Below are 20581 nucleotides of genomic sequence, written 5' to 3' on the forward strand. Positions count from 1 at the left end.
AGCCGGCGGGTCGGCTCCTCTCCGCTGGACACCAAGAGGATGTGGCGCGGTGGGAAGGCGTCCTTCCGCGGCCGGCGCGGGCATGCTGCTCCTCCAGGGCTCCTCGTCCGAGGTTAGCTCCACCGACAGCCGAGCCGCGGAGCCTGCGGAGCCCGCCAGGACGCACAGTCGAGCCCGGAGCCCGCGAGGACGCACCGCGGAGCCACAGACCCCGCGGAGCCGGCGGAGCCCGCGAGGACGCACAGTGGATCCCGGAGCCCGAGAGACGCACAGTCGAGCCCGGAGCCCTCGAGGACGCACAACTGAGCCTCGGCGCCCGCGAGGACGCACAGTCGAGCCCGGAGCCCGCGAGGACGCACCGCGGAGCCACAGACCCCGCGGAGCCGGCGGAGCCCGCGAGGACGCACAGTGGATCCCGGAGCCCGAGAGACGCACAGTCGAGCCCGGAGCCCGCGAGGACGCACAACTGAGCCTCGGGGCCCGCGGAGCCCGCAGGACGCACAGCGGAGCCTCGGAGCCCGCAGGACGCACAGCTCCGCGTCAGGAAGGGGAGGCCGGCTGCCAGAGGGGATCACCCCCGAGGCGTTGAATGATGCTTGGAGAAGTGGCGCAGGTACGCGGGACTAACGTTGCCACATGTCCCGGGGCCTGGAGGCCTGGAGGGCGCTGTGAGCTCTTGGGGACCGGGAGCGTCCCTGCCGTCGACGCGGCGGAGAGCCCTGCCTCGTCTCGGGTTAGTGCGCCGAGCAGCAGGGGTTTGGAGCGGGGGAGGGGGGCGGTGGCGGCTGGGAATCGCCCAACCCTGGGAGTCAAGCAGTAGCCCCCGCCTGGCCGTGGACTCGATGGTTTGGGTCCCTTGGAAATGAGTTTTTGAAGCAAACCCAAGTCAAAGCAAGGTTCTCCCCTCCCCCTCCCACTCTCCCACGGAGAGGGTCTCTCCCGCCGACGTCTCCCGCGTCTCCCAGTTTTCCCCAGCAGTGTGTTCCCTGGAGGTTAAGGCAAAGCCAGCGTCTTTGGATGCCGGCTGTGGAGGCCCGGGGTCCGGGCACAGCGACCAGGGAGAGACGCGCGGCGGCGCGGAGGGTGTCCCCGAGGAGCGCAGGGCCTGGCGTGGTGACGCGTGGGTTATAGAAGCCGCTGCCCAGCAGGGACGGGGACAAAAATATCCCAGTTCATTTTAGGAAGGTCGTGTCGGGGAGGAAAGAGTGATCCTCTTTGGATCTCTGGCTGCGTCCAGAAGAGAGTATCAGGAAGAAAGCATCCAGCTTTGTTCGTGTAAGTTTTGGGTGAGGTGGGAGGCTTCAGAGGGAATGAAGACCCTAGGAAACGGTTCAGTCTGAGTATTTCTATGCTGGGTTCGATGGAGAGTGAGGAGACACATCGCAGAGGTCAAAAAGCACGAGGTAGGTGTAGGGAACGGACCGTGCTTAGCAAGGCCTGTTTGTAGGGTCCTTCCTGATTTCCCTTTGTTTTCTGCAGGCAAGGACGCTCCTTTCCTCTCTGTATAGGGAAGGCGCCTCTCACCTGATGGTTTTATGACCGAATTCAGGGGTGGGAGGAGGGTCAGAGTGACCCTCCCAATTCTGCTATTTTGGGGGGCAGCGCCCTGAACCGCAGGGTACGCAGGGTATCCGTTGGGTAAAAGGTGAAAGAGTTACTATTCCTGTTCACCAAGCATGGTCCCGCGAAAACATTTATTTCTTCAAGGAGTGGGGTTCCTCGGTCAATTGCGTTTGGAATAGGGCCGGGAGAAAATGATTTCAGTGAAATCTAAGCTCTAGTGGCCGAACTTCAAATCTCGGTTCTAATGCTGGGCGGTGGAACTATTTCAGTCCTCCAGAACATTATGTGGATTCTTTGCATGAGGTGATCTTTCTAGCATTGATGAGGGAAAGGTGCCCGAGTTCTGGGGAGGGCTGGGTGGACAGAGAAGATGAATCCCCACTCAGTTTTCAGCTACCCAAGTAATGGTTGGGTCCACTTGCCACAAACCTCACTGAAAAAAAGCTTCACATGGTCTCTGGAAATCTCTTGGACCCTAACTAACTTCTGTCTCTCTCCCCTTCCCCTCCTTGGCCTGATTAACAAATTTCCCTTCCTCCACTCACAATGAGAAATTAACATATTTGCACTGTCTTTTTTTTTTTTTTTTAAGGATTTTAATTATTTATTTGACAGGGAGATCACAAGTCAGCAGAGAGGTAGGCAGAGAGAGAGGGAGAAGCAGACTTCCCGCCAAGCAGAGAGCCTGATGGGGCTCCATCCCAGGACCCTGAGACCATGACCCCAGCTGAAGGCAGAGGCTTAACCCACTGAGCCACCCAGGCGCCCCATATTTGCACTGTCTTAAAAGTAACTTTAGGGCTGAAATCTTAGAGATTTCCTTCAGAGAGGGAACAAGGAGAGGTAAAGTGGGGGAGGGGAAAACGTTCTGACATCCCAACATTTACACCTATAGCTGTCTTCCTTCTCATCTGCGGTCCCAGTTTCTGGATTTTTGTTGACCATGACATGCCCCTCTGTCCTTAGGGATGCAGGGGAATTCTGTTTTCCACTGAAACAGAAACCTGTGGTTCCAAATCTGGGGGCTTTTCTCTGAAGGGATGATGGGGCATAGAGAGGCTAGGGGGCAGGGAGAGGGACTGACATACAGCTCAGCAAACTCTAGACCTGCCAGTTCTGTGATGGCCCAAAAGGTAGAAACAAAACCATTTGACTCATAATTCTAAGACAAAGAACATGCTAGAGTTCGTGATTTTATTAATAATCTTTTGGTCAAAGAGTGAAAATACAGACGGAAAGAATCTTAATGCCCCGTAGCAAACAAATTTAGAAATGTGAAGGTGGGTTGCAGATCCAAGCTGGGAATAAGTTTTGCGTGACAATTAAGTAGCACTCTTTAGAAACAGGTGGCCACAGTCCAGAGGAGATAGCATTGAACTTTAAAAAAATTATTTTTTAATTTACACTCAATTAGCCAAGGTTTAGTACATCATCAGTTTTTGATATAGTGCTCAGTAATTCATTAGTTGGGTGTATCACCCAGTGCTTGTCCTACCACGTTGAACTTCCGGAGTCTAAACTCTGTACTGGGTTCTCTTGGGTTTCTCTCTTGACATTGTTACATGTCCCCTAGCCCAATTTTGTACTTTTTCTTTCTTCCCTTCATTGTTCTTGTACGTGGTACTAGACGGACCACACTATTCCTTAAATACGGTGCTGGCTTTGGATTCATATGGACGATCTGATTCTCTTAAGAAAACACTCGCCTTTTAGTTTTAGGATATGGTGGCAGCATAGAAACAAGCTTCTCCAGTCTGCCTGGGGAAGTTTCTGATTTTTTCATTCTTTTCCCTTTTAGACCCCATACTGTACACGACGTCCAGGGACTTATTTGCCTAATAACTGGAAGTTTGTACCTTTTTATTCCCTTCACCCATTTTGCCCCCACTCTGGCAACCACTGACCTGTTCTTTGTATGGAAGAGAGTTTGGGGTTGTTTTGTTTTGTTTTAGGTTCTACGTATAAATGAGAGCATAACGGGGTTTGTGTTTCACTGTCTGATTTATTCCACTTCGCATAAAGGCCTCAGGGTCCATCCCTGTTCTCACAAATGGCAGGATTTCCTTCTCGTTTTGGCTGGACCACATTTTCCTTATCCGTTCATCCGTCCAGAGGCACATCGGCTTCTTCTCATATCCTGGCTATCGGAAGTCATGCTGCCATAAACACAGGGGTGTAGATAGCTTTACAGATTCGTGGTTTTGCTTTCTTTGGATAAATACCCAGAAGTGGAATATCTGGATCATCTGGTAGCTCTGTTTTTAATTTTTTGAGGATTCCCCATACTGTTTTCCATAGTAGCTGCACCAATTTGGAGTTCGAATTTTTCCACATTCCTTTTGACTCCTACTGAGATCATTTTGTTTTTTTCTCCTTCAGGCTATAAATTCATCTTCATAATGGATTTTTTTTTTCCTGATGATAAATCATTCTCAGGTTCCTGGAAAAATATTGGTTCAATATGATGTTCATTTTAACATGCAAACATTTTATTCATCAATTTTGTAACAAGACACAGGAATAAGATTAGTCTTTGTTTCCTTGGCATTCGACTGTGGAAAAGTTTTGGAGTCAAGTTTATACAAGTTAGCTTAAGGGAATTGGAAAAATTATTATTATTTTTTTAATTCTTTGGTGGGGCACCTGGGTGCCTCAGTGGGTTAAGCAGCAGCCTTCCACTCAGGTCATGATCCCAGGGTCCTGGGATCGAGTTCTGCATCAGGCTCCTTGCTCAGCGGGAAGCCTGCTTCTCTCTGTCCCTCTGCCTGCCACCCTGCCTGCTTCTGCCCTCTGTCGGTCAAGTAAATAAATAAAATCTTAAAAATTCTTTATTTAAGTTCAATTTAGTTAACGTTTAGTGTATTATTGGTTTCGGGGGTGAGGTTAGTGGTTCACAAGTTGCATACAACACCCAGCGCTCATCACAGACGCCCTCCTTAATGTCCATCACCCAGTTACTCCATCCCTCCCGCCCCCCCCCCCAGCAGCCCTAACTTTGTTTCCTAGAGTTTAGAGTCTCTTATGGTTTGACTCCCTCTCTATTTTCATCTTATTTTATTCTTCCTTCCCTTCCCCTATGAGGAAAACTTAATTTTTAAAAATATACGGCAAAACAGTTTAAACGGTATTGGAAATGTACATAAGGTTATTTCAAAGCCTATCATCATTTTAGGTGACCACATTGCTTTTGTTTAACCAGCTGCTCGAGGATTTCTGAAAATTGTTACTATATCCTGAATATGTTTTCGGTTCTATGCAAAACTTGAAGCTGTTCGGATAAGGCACGGGAGAGCTATTGATGGAATGAGTTGGAGATAATTAGGAGCAGCTCAAGTTCCCTGAAAACCAATAATTTCAGAGCTCTTTTCTTCTCTTTCTTTCTTTCTTTCTTTTTTTTTTTTTTGATTGCAGAATTGTCCAATAAGAAGTTATTTCAAGCTGGAGTGCCTCAACTTTGAGAATGTTCTTCTCTAGCAAGAAAAGAAAGTCAAGACTGAGGTCAGAATGCTGTGATTCAAATTGGCCGCATGTCCGTATCTTGCTAGCAGTACTGGGCACAAGGAAGACGCATGCTACTAATGGTACTAATATTGTCTTTTCCAACACAATTAGAGGTATCCTGGCCACAAATAACTCTTAGCAGCAGCTGGACAAGAAAGCAAAGCTGTTGTGAGCAAGACTCCAGCTTGCAGGGGCCGCCCCAGTAGAGTTCAAGCCCAACACCTCAGCACTTGGCTGTCCCAGCCCTGGACCTCGCCCTTCTTTGTATGTCGATATCAATCATAATGTTTTGTGGCAACATCACAATGATTGGGGTAAACCTGGGTGATTTTAAAAATCCAGTGGCAGGGGAGATCCATGTCTTATGGAACCCAAAACTTATATAGTATTGGGGTACCATCTTTAAGAAAAAAATACAAAACTGTGAATACAAAATTAGCTATGAGAGTAAATATTTATTTAGAATACAAAAACAAATGGAAACAAATTATAAATTTTTAAAAAGTTCATGAATTCTACAATCATTAGAAAAAGTTAACTTACTAATATACCTCTATGTTTCTTCTCCATTATTTAGCTGCATTATTTTCTATTACCTTTCATATAATAACAGTTTTGTAGCATTATTTTCTATAGAGAAAATAGATAATTCAGTCTTCTAACATGGTTAAATTATTTTTTAAAGATTTTTAAAAAGATTTTACTTATTTATTTGACAGAGAGCGATCACAAGTAGACAGAGAGGCAGGCAGAGAGAGAGGGGGAAGCAGGCTCCCTGCTGAGCAGAGAGCCCGATGCGGGACTCGATTCCAGGACCCTGAGATCATGACCTGAGCTGAAGGCAGCGGCTCAACCCACTGAGCCACCCAGGCACCCCTAAATTATTTTTTAGTATAGTTTAGAAAAGGTGTTTTTTGTTTTTGTTTTTGTTTTTTGTTTTGGGGGTTTTTTGGCTTCACAACTGATTGTAATGCCAATCATATTTTTCAAACTGTTGTTACATTTGGGAAATACTTGAAGGTTGTTTTGTTTTGTTTTTAAGATTTATTTTTTTGAGAGAGATCAGGGGAGAGGGAGAGAGAATCCCAAAGAAACTGCCCTGAGTGGGGAGCCCTGGACCTGGGGCTTGTGGGGCTCAGTCTCACGGCCCTGAGATCATGACCTGAGATGAAACGGGTTAGATGCTTACCCCCGCAGAGCCACCCAGGCATCTCTGAAGCTTTTTCTAGTAGGGACTGCATTTCCACGCTTCCACAGCGTCCCGGGAAGAGGGAGTGAAAAAGAACCATGGCTGGGGAAGGAAGTGTGATGGGAAGATCCTGGGAGCCTGCAGGGGGGAGCTCCAAGTCCTCTTGCAGAATCCAGGATGGCGGCTGATCCTTGCTCTTCTGGTGTTTAAAGAATGGTAAAAGAAAACCATTTAGGTGATCCAAACAACCTTTTACGCTTCATGAAACTGACGTTCTTCTTTCAGAGAACTGTAAAATGGGGGTAAAAGGCAGGAAGCTTTATAATATAAAGAACAAAGAACAAGGAAGAGAAAAAAAATTGCCGATCCGCTGGGCCACATCAACCGTGTTTGGAGTGAGAAGGCCTGGAGCTGGCCGGGCGTTTGGGGAATGACTGGACATTCTGCAGGTCTGGCCAAGCAGGTCATCCACAGGGACGTGGAACTCACCTAAGTCTAGGTCTGCAGATGTGGCACCCTCTGGCAGAAGTGGCTCCAACCTGGGTTTGGAAAGTGATTTAAACAAGTGTTTATGTAAGAAGAAGGAAACAATAGAGAAGTTGTTTAGAAGAATTCCAGAATGATCCAAATTCCCTCAGTACCTTTCACTTGCTAAATACTTTCACAAATGCAGAAAGAGTCTAAATAAATCAAGTCAGAAATAAGAATATCTACCTGTCTGGAGGGGATTTCTAAGGATTCCTCTGTCCCGTCCCCCCCCCCCCCCCCCCCCCACCGTGGAGCCGGAGGAAGGACAGGGAGGGTGGAATCATGAGCGCCTGTGTTCCTCCTTGGGCCTTTGCAAGAAGCTTTCCATGAGCAAGTTCCATATGGGGTTGGCTCTCTGAAGCTGAGGAAATTTCTTGTACAGTACAACAGAAAGACACAGAAATGGGAAGTGAAGGAATTCAGAGATGATTCCAGGTAGTTTAACAACCAACAGGAATTCTAAACAAGAGAAGGAAGAGAATGAGAAGACAGAAGACAAGAAAAAGAAAGGACAACAACAACAGCAAAAAATTATCCAATATTTTAAAATATGGTCCTAGAATCAAGGGCTATGATTTACAGATTAAAGGTGAATTAGTTAGATCCTTCTAACAGCATGAAACCAAACAACCCCCTAAGCAGAAAGGAAATGTATTTCTTGTACACACACAGTAGAGAATGGGGGTTCTGATCAATGGGGGGGGTGTTCCTTCAGTCAGCAGGTGGAGGACCCAACTCCTTTCAGTGTGTGGCTCACCATCTTCAACACACGGTTTCCAAGTTAGCCTGCTCGTTAGGAGAGGAGAGGAGAAAGAGCTCGGAGGACTGGTTAAGAAATGTTCTTATGGGGCCCCTGGCTGCCTCAGCTGGTTAAGCCACCAACTCTTGACCTAGGCTCAGCTCATGATCCCAGGGTCCTCGGCCTCTACTCAGTGAGGAGCCTGCTTCTCCCTCCTCTCATGCTTGCTCTCGCTCCCTCTCAAATAAGCAGAATCTTGAAAAAAGTCTGTATGATTCAGCCCTGCAAGAGCAACAAGTCGCAGCTATTTTCGTGGGCGCTCTGTTCCGCACGCAGACAAAAATCAAAATCCCTACATCCAAGGTCTCTGCGGACTTCCAGAGCCATGGCTATCAGACATTTCCAGAAGCTGTCCCAGACGTGTCTACAAATTCTTGTCCAAAACCAAACTATGCTCCTCTTCTGGGTCCCATCCCACTGACCACAAATTATTAAGCAGCAGCTGGACCGCTCCCCGCTCTCTAGCTTGGTGAAAGACCAGGACAACCACCGAGTCAAGCGGGCTCTAAATCCTGTTTACTCCCGTCCCCGTCCGGTCCCAAAGGTCCCACCCTTCCGTCTCTGCAGCCTCTGCTGGTTTCGGCCTGGAGCCTGGTTGCACGGGGGCACCCGCAGGTCCCACCTGCCCGGCGGCCTTCCCTGCAGCGGGACAGACCCCGGGCCTGATTAACAAAAGGTCGAGCAATCACCGTTTGGCCGTCAGTTCTGCTCTCCCTGTCTCCCCCGACCCTGCTCTTCAGACGTTTTCAGCCCCGGCTGCGTGTGAGTAGCAGAAGAGGCCCCGGCAAACTCGAGGGGACCCTGCAGGGCCGGCCGGCGGTGACATGGATAGAACCCGAACCTGGAGGTGTGAGCTACGCGGGAGGTCAAGAGCCTTTTCGAGCCTGTCCCGGCTGCCTTGCGGACCCCGGGGACTCGTGCAGCTGCCCCGCGGCGCCCTGCTGGGGGTGCCGCCCCCGGGGTCTGCGGGCGGCTCGGGCTGGCGGGTTCTGCAGACCCAGACTCCGCGGGAGGCGCCCCCTTCCGCGCTCTCGGCCGTCGGTGCGGGCTCCGGCCGCGAGAGGGCGCTCGCCTGGGGCTCTCCGCGCGCGGGGCACCGGGTTCCCGCGGTCCGCGACTCGCCGCGGCAGGTGCGTCCCCCGCGGGCGCTCCACGCGCGGCCGCCCCGGCCCCGCCGCACTTCGGCTGCTCCGCCCTCCGGCCGCCCTTTCCCGCACCGAGGCCGCCTCCCGGGCCTCACGTCCCCGGCAGGTGGCGACCGGAGTGAGGTCTGCGGACCGGACGGGACCGTCGTGGACACCGGCCGGCCGCACGCCGGGGTCTGGGACCGGAGGCCCAGGACGGGCCGCAGCGCGGAGACCCGCCGTCTGCCGCGGCCGCCATCGGCCGAGCGGAGCCATAGCGGCGCTCCCGAGCCCTTCCCGAGCGCGAGGGGGTGTAGCTCAGTGGTAGAGCGCGTGCTTAGCATGCACGAGGCCCCGGGTTCAATCCCCGGCACCTCCACTTTTGAGATCACTGTTTTTGCTGCAGTTTTTGCCCCGCGCCACCCCGGTCGCCTCATCATTTGTTAAGTTGTGTCTGCTGCTCGCTTATTCTCTCCTTTCCTTCCCTTGCAGTTCTTCGAAGGCGCACGGAAAACGAGGAGAGGGCACGCGGCTCTGTTCCCGGCCCGGGCAGCCCCCCGGCTGCCAGGTCTGCGGGCACCGGCTCGCCCCGTGCCAGGTCTGCGGGCACCTGCTCGCCCCGTGCCAGGTCTGCGGGCACCGGCTCGCCCCGTGCCAGGTCTGCGGGCACCTGCTCGCCCCGTGCCAGGTCTGCGGGCGCCCGCTCGCCCCGTGCCAGGTCTGCGGGCACCACCTGCTCGCCCCGTGCCAGGTCTGCGGGCGCCCTCTCGCCCCGTGCCAGGTCTGCGGGCACCTGCTCACCCCGTGCCAGGTCTGCGGGCACCGGCTCGCCCCGTGCCAGGTCTGCGGGCACCACCTGCTCGCCCCGTGCCAGGTCTGCGGGCGCCCTCTCGCCCCGTGCCAGGTCTGCGGGCACCTGCTCACCCCGTGCCAGGTCTGCGGGCACCGGCTCGCCCCGTGCCAGGTCTGCGGGCGCCCGCTCGCCCCGAGCCAGGTCTGCGGGCACCGGCTCACCCCGTGCCAGGTCTGCGGGCACCGGCTCGCCCCGAGCCAGGTCTGCGGGCACCACCTGCTCGCCCCGAGCCAGGTCTGCGGGCACCACCTGCTCGCCCCGTGCCAGGTCTGCGGGCGCCTGCTCGCCCCGAGCCAGGTCTGCGGGCACCTGCTCCCTCCGGAGCCCCAGCCCCGAGAACACGCGCCGCACCCAGTGAAGCAGCGCGCCCCCGAGGCTCCGTCTCGCAGCTACGGAAGAACAAGGCGCTCAGAAAGGGAAAAGGGAAAAGCAGAAGCAGGGGAGCCGGGTCGGGGACATTCTCCTCAGCGGGCCTGGCCTACCCCGAGCCCTCCCTCCCGCCTCCCCACTCCCGGGACTGCGCCCCGTCCCTCTCCGCGTCCTTCCCCACCCCCTCCCTCTGCTGTTGGGCGTCTGGGGCGGTTCTTTGACCCGCTGTTCCTGCCTGTAATTACAGGAACTTCTAAAGCATGCAGTAAGCTCCGGGTGGAGGTGAAAGTTCTTTATTGTGTTAAGTAAATTAGATCCTTCTACCCGACTTGAAGAAGCACTTGCTTGGCTCATTTTGAAACATAAATTAGGGAGAGGAATCAGAAAATAAAGACAGAGCCCCGTTCCCTTTCCTTACCACCCCTGATTCCATCCCACACTTTGTAGGGCTTCCCACCGGCCTGTGGGAACGTCCCAAGACACACTCCCAAGCTTCAAACACACCCTTGGCGAAGAGCCAGTCCAGGGCCGGCTGCCCAGTTTGGGAGCATGCATGCGAATGGCGCGGGCTGCCCTCACAAGGATGGCTTCGGAAGGAGGCCTGTGCACGCCCTGGCAGGAGGGATGATGGGGCTGTTTCCGTGGAGCATTCTGGAGGCCTGGGAAAATCGAGTATGGCCATATCCGTAGGAGGAGACATGGCCGGGAGGCCCCATGCCAGAAGCATGTTACCTGCAGGTAAGCACAACACCGAGTGGACACTCCAGAGTTTAAGGGGGGATATTTGTGTTTAACCAGAACTTTCCAACATAGTTCTAGGTTAACCTCACCGGCTGTCTTTCCTAATATATCCAGTTTCCTGACTTATATATGTGTGTGTCTGGTAGTGTCTCTTTTGGAAAGAGATCTTGTACTTGCTGGACACAGGACTGTATACTTGCCATTAGATGGTGACAGTACTCGCAAAATCAGAAGGTTTTGTAGGGGAGGAAAAAGATTCCCTCCACCCTCCCAGGGTCCCTGGCTGGGTCTAACATTAAAATGACAGAAACAGATTACCAGGACAAAACTATAGACATTTATTTAATAGAAGTTCTACATGACACCATGACATGAGAGCCTTCCCCAGGAAATGGAGCCCCAGAGAAACAGACTTGGGTGTTTTATGCCTGGTTGGATGCAGTGTGGGCAATCATGGGGGCTGTGATAGGTTAAGGGGCATGAGGTCAATTGCAATAAATTGTAAATAAATAAATTGTAATAAATTGAAATAAATTATAAAAATAAAATAAGTTATAAAATAAATTATTATAAATACAAATAAACTGTAAAAATGATAAATTGAGGAATATGAGAAGTTAAGCAGTATGAGGTAACTGCAAAAAATAAATTGGTTAGCGAGTATGAAGCGATTATAGTAAATTGGGGGAACTCAGCAAGGTTTGTTTGTTAGGAATCTTCTTGACATCCCTTTGTCTTTGAAAGTAAGGATGCTCCTTTCCATTACAGGGAGGGCATCTCTCACAGGTCACCTTTTACTACCTATTTCAGGGCAGTGGGGCAGTAGGGGAGGTCAGAGTGACCTTTCTGCTTTTGCTGTTTCCTCAGATTCCTTCAGCTTGAAATATTTAATATGTCTAAGTGCCATCTTTTGGAGTAGCATGTCCTGAACTCCCTCAGTAACAGGGTAGAATCTGTCAGAGGAGGAAATCAGTCTGAAATTCATAGAGTCCTCTAACGATGTTCCATGGCAAGGGTTTGTGAGGATTTGGGGGCATAGCTCGTATTATGTTAGGACTCGTAAATCAATTAAACACAGAGGCCGGTAGACCGAGGGGGCTCTAATGCCAGTATAAGCAGATTATAAAGGAAGCCTGTAAATGTTCGAGGTTGGGAAACAGAAACCAGTCACAGCCAACGAGGCATTCTGGACACTCGAATAACTACCTTTTTTTGCTTCTGCAGGTTTTGTGTCCAGCCTCTCCCCCAGCCTTGGGCGTGGGGGGCAGCTTGACACTCGCTGATCTGAATCACTTTTTGCTCAAATAAACTCTTAACATGCTTCAGTTTCTCTTTCACTGGGTCTAAAGGTAGAGTTTTAGGATAAAAAAAGCTCTTCTGAAAAGTTGAAAATGTTGGTTTAAAAAACCATAAATTTAATTTGGCTGCTTTCTCAGTTTTTGTATGTTTCTCAGTTGTATGTTTCAGTGGGAGAATCTTAAGAATTTTATCAGAGTTTTAGTTTTGTTTCGGTGGGGAGGGATTATGTTAAACTGAGGTAGAAAAGACTCAGCCACCAAACAACTTCCTGGGTAAACTTTTCCTCAGAACTGAAAAGTCTAGAAGAACTTGTCCTTGCCCTTAGGAGCGGGGACGGGTCTGGAGAATGTTGTGGGCGCCACCAAATGGCCATGTTGGGAACACCAAGGTCATTTGCTGTGCATGACCGTTTTGAGGGGGCCAGTAACTGTCCTAGTAAACTGTTGTTTGTGATTATATCCTTCTGGATTCTCAAAGTCACATGGAGGCACGGTTTTTCTGAAACCGAGAACAGGCGTCTAGGATATTTTCTTCAGCTTCAAAAGGTCTAATTTTAGGATAGGCTTCAATATCCCTATGGACCTTTTTTTCCAATGTTGATTTCCCCTCTAATAAATCATTAACATTTTCCAATTTTTAAAAGTAGGCTCCACACCCAGCATGGAGCCCAACACAAGGCTTGAACTCATGACCCTGAATCAGGACCTGAGCTGAGTCAGACTCTCAACAACGGAACCCCCCAGGTACCCCTCTAATTTTTTTTTTCTGAATGCAAAGCCCATGCTTTTATTTTTATTGTTTTTACGATTTTATTTATTTTTTGACAGAGAGAGACAGAGCAAGAGAGGGAACAGAAGCATGAGAGTGGGAGAGGGAAAAGCGGATAAGGACACTCTCTTTCTAAACAAGGTTACAAAGACCCTATTTCTAAATAAGGTCATATATTTCTAAATACAGACCTCTAAATAAGGTTACATAAATGAAGCCAAGTGGATGTGAATTTTTGGAGGACACTATTCAACCCATTACAGTAGCAAATATATGTTGTTTTTTGTTAAACGGTTTTTAGAATCTGTAGAGATGGTCATGTATGTTTTTTCTCCTTTTCTCTATGAACATGATGGTTGATGGTCTATATTCATGTTGTTAAAGATAAGCCAGAGCTGGGTAGGAGCTAAAGCAGGAAAAACAGATTTCATTCAGGAATACTGTAATAGGGGAAAGGAACTTCAATATATAACTGGGACCAATTGCAAATATAGTATTTGAAAAGTGGGAATTTATAGCCGAGAGTGGGGTGAGGGTCCGTTGGTGGGGAGATAATTATTAAGAAGGAGCACCAGGCAGAAGGGTGGGTTCTGACTATGTGGACGTCAGAGGAGTCTTGCTGGAAGCCGGCCAAGGTGATCCTACATCATCTGGGGGTGGGGGCAGAGGATGAGGAGCCCAGGTAGATATTCAGGGTGATCAGATATGGAGAATGGGGGAGTCGAACCCAACTAATCCAACCCAGTTAAGGATTTTTGCTAAAACTGAACCATGCAGCAATGAAATGGAAGTCCAGAAGTCAGGGGCCTCTTGGAAAGGAGAGTAGGGGACCCTGAGTGGCTCGGTGGAGAAGAGAATCTTTGGTGATGTCTTTCTTAATAACAAGCAATCTCTGCATTTCTGGAATAAACCCCAGTTGGACGTCCCGGATTATGTGAAATAGGCCTGTAGTTTTAATTCTTGGTGCAAACTGAAAAAGGTTGTGATCAGTGTCACACTCACTTTATGTGATGAATAGGAAGTTTTTTTTCTTTTTCTCTGCCTCGAATAATCTAAGTAGCATCATGATTTTCTGATATTTTAGTGTGGTAGAATTAGCTTGTGAAAGTATTTTTGTCTGGTACCATTGTCAGGGGGCGTGCCTATTCAACTATTTTCTCTTTTTCTAAAGCAATGGTCCATTATTTCTGTCTCTACAAGGATTAATTTGGATAAACTGTATTTACAAAATCCACTTCCTCTAAGTTTTCAAATCATTTTAGTGGAGCTATGATGTTTCTTAGGATTTTTTAAAAAGCTCTTTTGTTTTGATAGTTACATTCTCCAGTCAGTTCAATTTTATGTATTTGCACTATTTCCCCCCCTAATTAGGTTAGCTAGAGGTTTGTCTATTTTGTTGCCTTTACAGATGCCTAGTTTTTTTGGGTTTTTTTTTTTTTTTTTTTTTTTTTTTTTTTTTTTTTTTTTTTTTACTAGTTCCACTTCTTAAAACTCATTCTTCTCTGCGTTTGTCTCTAGCGGCCTTTCATTCTTTAGTTTATTTTGGTTCCTCTGGTTAATTTTGTTGTTCACTTTCTAAGGTTTTAGCCGGGTATTTGGTTCATGTATTCCTCACGGGCTCTCACTGGCCAAGCCCTGGGGAACCACATTAGGTATTCTGTCTTCGGCCTAAGTGGGCGGCTTGTCCCGTGCCTGCTGCAGCGGGCGGGGGTGGCGGGGAGGGCGCGGCGCGCGAGTGCCCCGCAGCAGTCCCACGCAGGTGTGGGTGACAGGTGTGGTGACAGGTGTGGGTGACAGGTGTGGTGACAGGTGTGGGTGACAGGTGTGGTGACAGGTGTGCTGACAGGTGTGGTGACAGGTGTGTTGACAGGTGTCCTGACAGGTGTGGTGACAGGTGTGCTGACAGGTGTGGTGACAGGTGTGCTGACAGGTGTGGTGACAGGTGTGGGTGACAGGTGTGGTGACAGGTGTGCTGACAGGTGTGTTGACAGGTGTGGGAACCTGGCCGGGGGGCGGGGTCCGCGCGGGTCCTCGCGCGCCTCCGCTCCGGGGCTCGGCGGAACGCGCATTCTGTCCGTGTCCCGCCCGGCGCCCTGTGGCCTTCCCGCAGCCCGGGAAGCGGGAAAGGAGAGCAGGGAGGCCCGAGAGAAACCTGGTGCCCGGCTTGGGGGGAAGCTGGGGGCGGGGGTGAGCGGAGAGGCGCCCCCGGAGCGGACAGATCCGGAGACCCCCGGGCCTCCGCTTCTGGACGTGGTCTCTCTTCTGTCGGCGACGGAGACGCGCTGCACCGGAGACTTCAGACAGCGCGGGAGGACGTGGGGGGCCGGGGGCAGCCCGGGTGGGACCCGCCGAAGTGCCCGCGCGCCCCTTTACTAGACTCTGGGCGCCGCGGCTCCCTCGCGGGGGTGTAGCTCAGTGGTAGAGCGCGTGCTTAGCATGCACGAGGCCCCGGGTTCAATCCCCGGCACCTCCACTTTTGCTCCGCGCTCTCGGCGGCCGGTCTCGGAGCTGCGGCGTCCGCGGGCCTCGGGCTGGGCCTCGCCGAGGGGCTGCGCGGGCGCGCGGGGACAGGTGGCCCGGGGGACGCGCGGGGGCTGTCGCGTCGGCCGCGTTTTGCACGGTCGTTACTGGGGCCGCGAGGGAAGGCGAGGGCGGGCGGCGGGAGCCCCGAACGACGCGCGCCCGGAGCCTGTTGCTGGGCCCGGGCTCTCCGGCCGCGGTCGTTCCGCTCCGGCTCCGGGCGCGCGTCCGGCCGGCTCGTCCCGCTCCCGCCCGAGAACGCGCCTCGCTGCGGGCGTAGGGGGCGCGGAGCTGGTGTTCCCCGCGCAGGGGCGCGCTCTGGCCGGGGCGGGTGGACGCGGGTGGGCGGCCCTGGGAGCCGGGGGCAGAGCGCGCGCCAGCCCCGCCCCGGCCCTCGGCTCGAGAACCTGCGGCCTGAGCCTGTGAGAAGCACTGGTGCGGGTGCGGGTGCGGGTGCGGGTGCGGGTGCTGGGACGGCTCCGGACGCTGTATCTGATGCGTCTGTATTTTCACTTTTTCCCACTTCCGATTGTAAATGTAGGAAAAGTAATTGCAAAAATGTCCTTCTATGGTTGGGCCATTTCTGTGTCCCAGTAATTGACCTCATTCTCTCCCATGGTCATATAGTATTTATTACTATTTTCTGAATCAACACACATAATTGAATTTGATGTGAAGTTCCTTTTTATTTTTAATAAAAACGTGCAAGTTTTGAAATCAAGACTGTACTAACTTCCAATATGAACCTTTTTGTGAGGAGCTTCTAGTAATCTAACTGGTATCTAGGTTTCTGCAGGAGCAATTTAGGGGTTAATTACTCGATGACACGGGCAACTTTCACAGTTGTGTTTTCACACATCCAACAGCCTAGATAATATTCCCCCATCTTCCCAACACTTACACTCACACACTCACACACACAACCACAGGCAAGAGCTCGCAAAGCTCTGTGGACACCATTGCTCTCGCACTGAATTGCAGAGAGAACTGGCGCGTCTGTCTCCTACTATCTATGCCACCAGCCCTTGAGCCGACCAAGAGAGAAACTCTGCCAAGTGCATAAGGTCCTATGAATTTTAAGAGACTCAGTGATGTACTTACTAATATAGCAAAGACATAAGATGAATGAAGAAGAGAGAACACCTACTAGGAGACTGGTACCTGGAAATGAGTTTTTTGGGTATTCCACGGAAGTTTCCAGGCCATGGTGCTAACCAGTGTGAGTCCTAGGGGTCGAGACTGGTCTGGGAAGAAGAGTTCTTTGGCTTCGGTTTCCACAGCCATCGATAACTGAGTTCTCACTCTCTAGGACCCCTGTGCCTCGCCCTTACACCCACGCCCAAGCACTCCGGTCTGGGCGTTGGGTGGGGCTCACTGTGCTGCATCGGGGCCGACCCTATAGATGGCTATGTTGAATGCGACCTGCCCCAAACCACCCCCATCTCCTCCTCTCTGTCCCCTCTCCTTCCCCCGCAACGGTGATGAGAACAAGCCTCTCTTTTCTGCTTTTCTGCTTGGGAGAACCACAGATCTCTTTCTCCAGTCTCCCTCTCTTTCTGGCTCTGGAGACCGGTGGGGAGGCAGCTCTCCCCGTCCCATGTCTAGCTACCCACTAACTTCCTTTCAGAATTGCACGCTTCCTTCCATCCCTGAATCTGCCTTGGTTCTCGCCGCAGGCGCGGTCGTCCTGGAAGATCCCCACACCCTCCTCAGCTGCTCCGGGCTGTGAGAGCTCAGAGGAGCCTCCGGTCCAGAGTCGCTGACCCTACTGCTTCCCTGGGGCTTCCCATCAGAATCTTGCCCTTATCGTTCCTGTGGAGCCAACAGACAAGAGCTGTCCCCTGGAAAGGCCGGCCCGTTTTCCCACGAAGGTTTTCAATATTGTGTGCTCCCTTTCAGGCTCCTCCCACAGCCCCGGGGCTCTTGGTCCGGAAGGAGTCACTCTATCCACCTGCTGCAGAGACGAGCACAAGCCCCGGGGACGGGGACGGGGCAGGGGGCGCCCGAATGCAGGGAGGCCATCCCCGCCAGCAGAGAGCTGGTGTGGCTCAGCGGGAGAGCATGTGCTTCGCAGCTCTGGGGCCTGGGCTCAACCCAGGCACCTGCAGCCGCTGCTGCCTGGTCCTTAAAGGATGCCGAGGGCACCACCTCCTTTCTTGCTTCCCTTACTCACTCGTTGCCTGCTCACCGGAAAAGCACCTGCTTGACCCAAGACGATCGTTTTGACTCTACCCTGTTTAGACCCCAGGAGCGTCAGAGCCACTCAGGCCGTCGGCAGACTAGAGTTCACGCGGTCTCTTGCTTTCCTGCCCAGGTGCAGCCCATTGACCCCCCCGCGGCCGGGTGCCCCCACGCCTCAGCCTCAGGGTCACACTGTCCCCTCCCCTGCGCGTGGGAGACCTCCCTCTGCATCTCTCTTGTGAGGACGCCTGTACTAACAGTGGACCCACCGCACTATCCAAAGCGAGGGCCCCACTTCCAGGCCCCAGCTGTTAGCACACCTGCAAGGACATTCCTTCCGTGTAAGGGACACAGGGGCCAGGGCCTGACACCTGCTATCTTGGGAGCCTTTGTTCAGCCTAGGATCCCCTAAACTCGAAACAGCAAGTGGGCACCACACCAAAAACCTGTCACGTCGGCCTCTATTTTCCACTACAATTGAGAGAAGGAAAAACGGAGACGGGAAGAAGAAAAAGAAGAGGTCTGTAGTTTCCTTTCTTTCTTGCGAAGTTTTTGGGAGGCGGAATCAAGTCTTCTGTCTGACTTTTCTACTCATCTCCTTCTCCATCACCGAAATGTTGGGCCAACAACAGCAGAGGACACTAGGTGAGGGGGGGGGCGCTGCTGCCACAAAATGACAGCTGTTGAGGCCTGACTCTGCCAAACGTTACAACAACCACACACAACGGCCTTAAGTCGCCCGGATAGTCTGCATGTGCGAGCGGCTAGTTCATGCTCTACAGCTTCCTTTCCTTTCATCGCGCCCTTCTTTTATCATACCTTTTCTGAAAAGTATACCCAGAAATGTCCGTTAACATCAAACATGCTAGTGTGAAGAAATGGCAAAAAAGGAAAAAAAAAAAAACTTCTGGTATGTGTCACAATGGCAGTTATGAGCTGTCCAGACAAGAAGCCGAAGAGTTCACTGAAGTCCAAGACGTCCCGCTGCGGGGAAAGAGCCGAAACTCCCTCTGTTGCTCCTTGTCCGTACTTCTGCTCCGCATTTTCCAGGCGTTCCTCCAAATTCCTAGTGCACTGAAGACCTCACTCACGGACTGTTAGGGTTTCAGTCCAAAGCTACCTGCCCCCGTCATCGTCACGGAGCCTAGAGAGGAAGAGTGCATGGCTCCCATCATGGCTGTTTCTTCCCCAACCACGGAGGCCCCTCTCTGTTTCCCAGCTCTGAGAAAGAAATTCAGTCTCTTTCCCACGTCCTTCGTGTGAAAGGGAAACAGAGCAACACACCTGCTAAATGCTACTATTATAAATAGGCAAGACTGCATCTTTGTCTCTGCTTAGCAATATTTTAAATAGGGAGGGAACCGCCTGAGAAGCACATACTGTCCCAAGGTCAGGACAAAGGTCATCCCTCTGCCTCAACCAACAAATCAATGTATCATCTACCTACATACCTACCTACCTAGAGACATCATTATTTTTCTATACTATTTGAGAACCATTTCCGGACATTATATCTTTTTGTCCACAATCTTTTTATTGCAAATTTCCACCATTATCTTTTTATTAAACATGGCAGCATATTTCTCCTTCCCACGGCACAGATTTCAAATTCAGAAAATTTAACACTGGTAAAATAATATTATCTAGTATATAGTCTACAGTAACTTGAATTTTACTAACAAAATCCTTTATAGAAATTTCGGTCCCAAACTAGGGTCCATTCCAGCACCACGTATGAATTTAGTTACTCTTTGGTCTTTTTTAATCTAGAATGGTTTCTCAAGCTTCTAGTTTGTTTGTTTGTTTTAGATTTTATTTATTTGACAGAGAAAGATCACAAGTAGGCAGAGAGGCAGGCAGAGAGAGAGAGGAAGCAGGCTCCCCGCTGAGCAAAGAGCCTGATGAGGAGCTTGATCCCAGGACCCCAGACTTGGAGATCATGACCTGAGCTGAGGGCAGAGGCTCAACCCGCTGAGCCACCCAGGCGCTCCTCAGGCTTTTCATAAGATCGACATGTTTCTGAACAGCGCGTGTTTGTGATTTTGTAGAATGTTCAATTTATGTTGTGATTAGACTGAGGGTGTGAATATTTGGGAGGAATATTACAGAAATGGTGTTTCCCTCCATTACACCAGAAGGCATGGGATGCCAGTTTTCCCCATTATTAGTAATGTTTGCTTTGATCACTTGGTTAAGGTTGTGTTCACCAGGTTTCTTCCCTTATAATTATCATTCCTCCGTGTAATTAATAAGTAACTTATAAGGAGATACTCTGAGATTGTATAAAATCCTGATCCTCATCAAAATTTTACCTGTGTTTTTAGGTCTGATTTATCAATTTTGCCTGAATCTATCATTGTTCTGATGGTCGCCAAGGGGTGATTTTCTAACTTATTTTTACTTCTACTATTACACATGCCGCCACAAGGAAGTTTTCCCTTCCTCCATATTTATTTAAGTATCCAGGGGTTATAATCACATGTCATTATTCGTGCTCAAAGCATGTCCAGTTTGACCAGCAAGAAGAGGCCCTTCAGGTTGGCTTCTGGGTCCTTCCGAACTGTCCGCATCATTTTTAAGCACCAACACTCTAGCACAGAAAGATGCTTTAGGTCCATCTTGTTCATCCCCAGGGAAACTCCAGACAACTGTGGTCAGGAGAGGGTGGTCCAAGGTCCTCCAGGGCATGGCAGAAGCGGGGGGTGTAGCTCAGTGGTAGAGCGCATGCTTAGCATGCATGAGGCCCTGGGTTCGATCCCCAGCACCTCCAGTTTTGCTTTCCCTTCTCACCTCTGCTGCTGCCCCAAATAGCTCTCGTCCAGCTTGACTTGTCCTGGCTGCCGCTGTTCTTTCCTGGCCTCTGTGGGGCTGAAGTTCGTTGTTCATTCTGCTCCTCGCCCAGTCTGTGAGCGCTCGGCCACAAGCGCGTAGAGAATTCAAGGACAGACACAGCAGGGTCATGAGCTTGAGCAGGAAGTCGGGAGTGAAAGGACCGTCTCAGGACGAGAGAGCAGCAGCTAGCGGGAGACAAGGCTGGGTGCCCTGGGGCTCGGGTTCTGCCTTTCATTGACAGCTGTTTGCGCCAGGTAACCAACAGCCCCAGGCGAAGATCCAGGATCCAGCTCCAGGAGCTTCCTTGGGCCTCG

At 51.1% G+C, this 20581-nt stretch overlaps 3 non-coding genes across 3 annotated transcripts; all 3 read left to right on the forward strand.

Moving 5' to 3' along the window:
* The first annotated feature begins 9011 nt into the window (after positions 1-9011).
* Positions 9012-9083, forward strand: TRNAA-AGC. The gene has a single exon. It is a non-coding gene; the product is annotated as a tRNA-Ala (tRNA).
* Positions 9084-15135: 6052 nt separating this feature from the next.
* TRNAA-AGC lies at positions 15136-15207 on the forward strand. Its single transcript has one exon. It is a non-coding gene; the product is annotated as a tRNA-Ala (tRNA).
* A 4926-nt stretch (positions 15208-20133) lies between these two features.
* Positions 20134-20205, forward strand: TRNAA-AGC. Its single transcript has one exon. It is a non-coding gene; the product is annotated as a tRNA-Ala (tRNA).
* The last annotated feature ends 376 nt before the right edge of the window (positions 20206-20581 follow it).

Source organism: Mustela putorius, unplaced genomic scaffold, assembly GCF_011764305.1.
Source record: "Mustela putorius furo isolate JIRA1106 unplaced genomic scaffold, ASM1176430v1.1 tig00537295_pilon_pilon_pilon, whole genome shotgun sequence".
Lineage (NCBI taxonomy): Eukaryota > Metazoa > Chordata > Mammalia > Carnivora > Mustelidae > Mustela > Mustela putorius.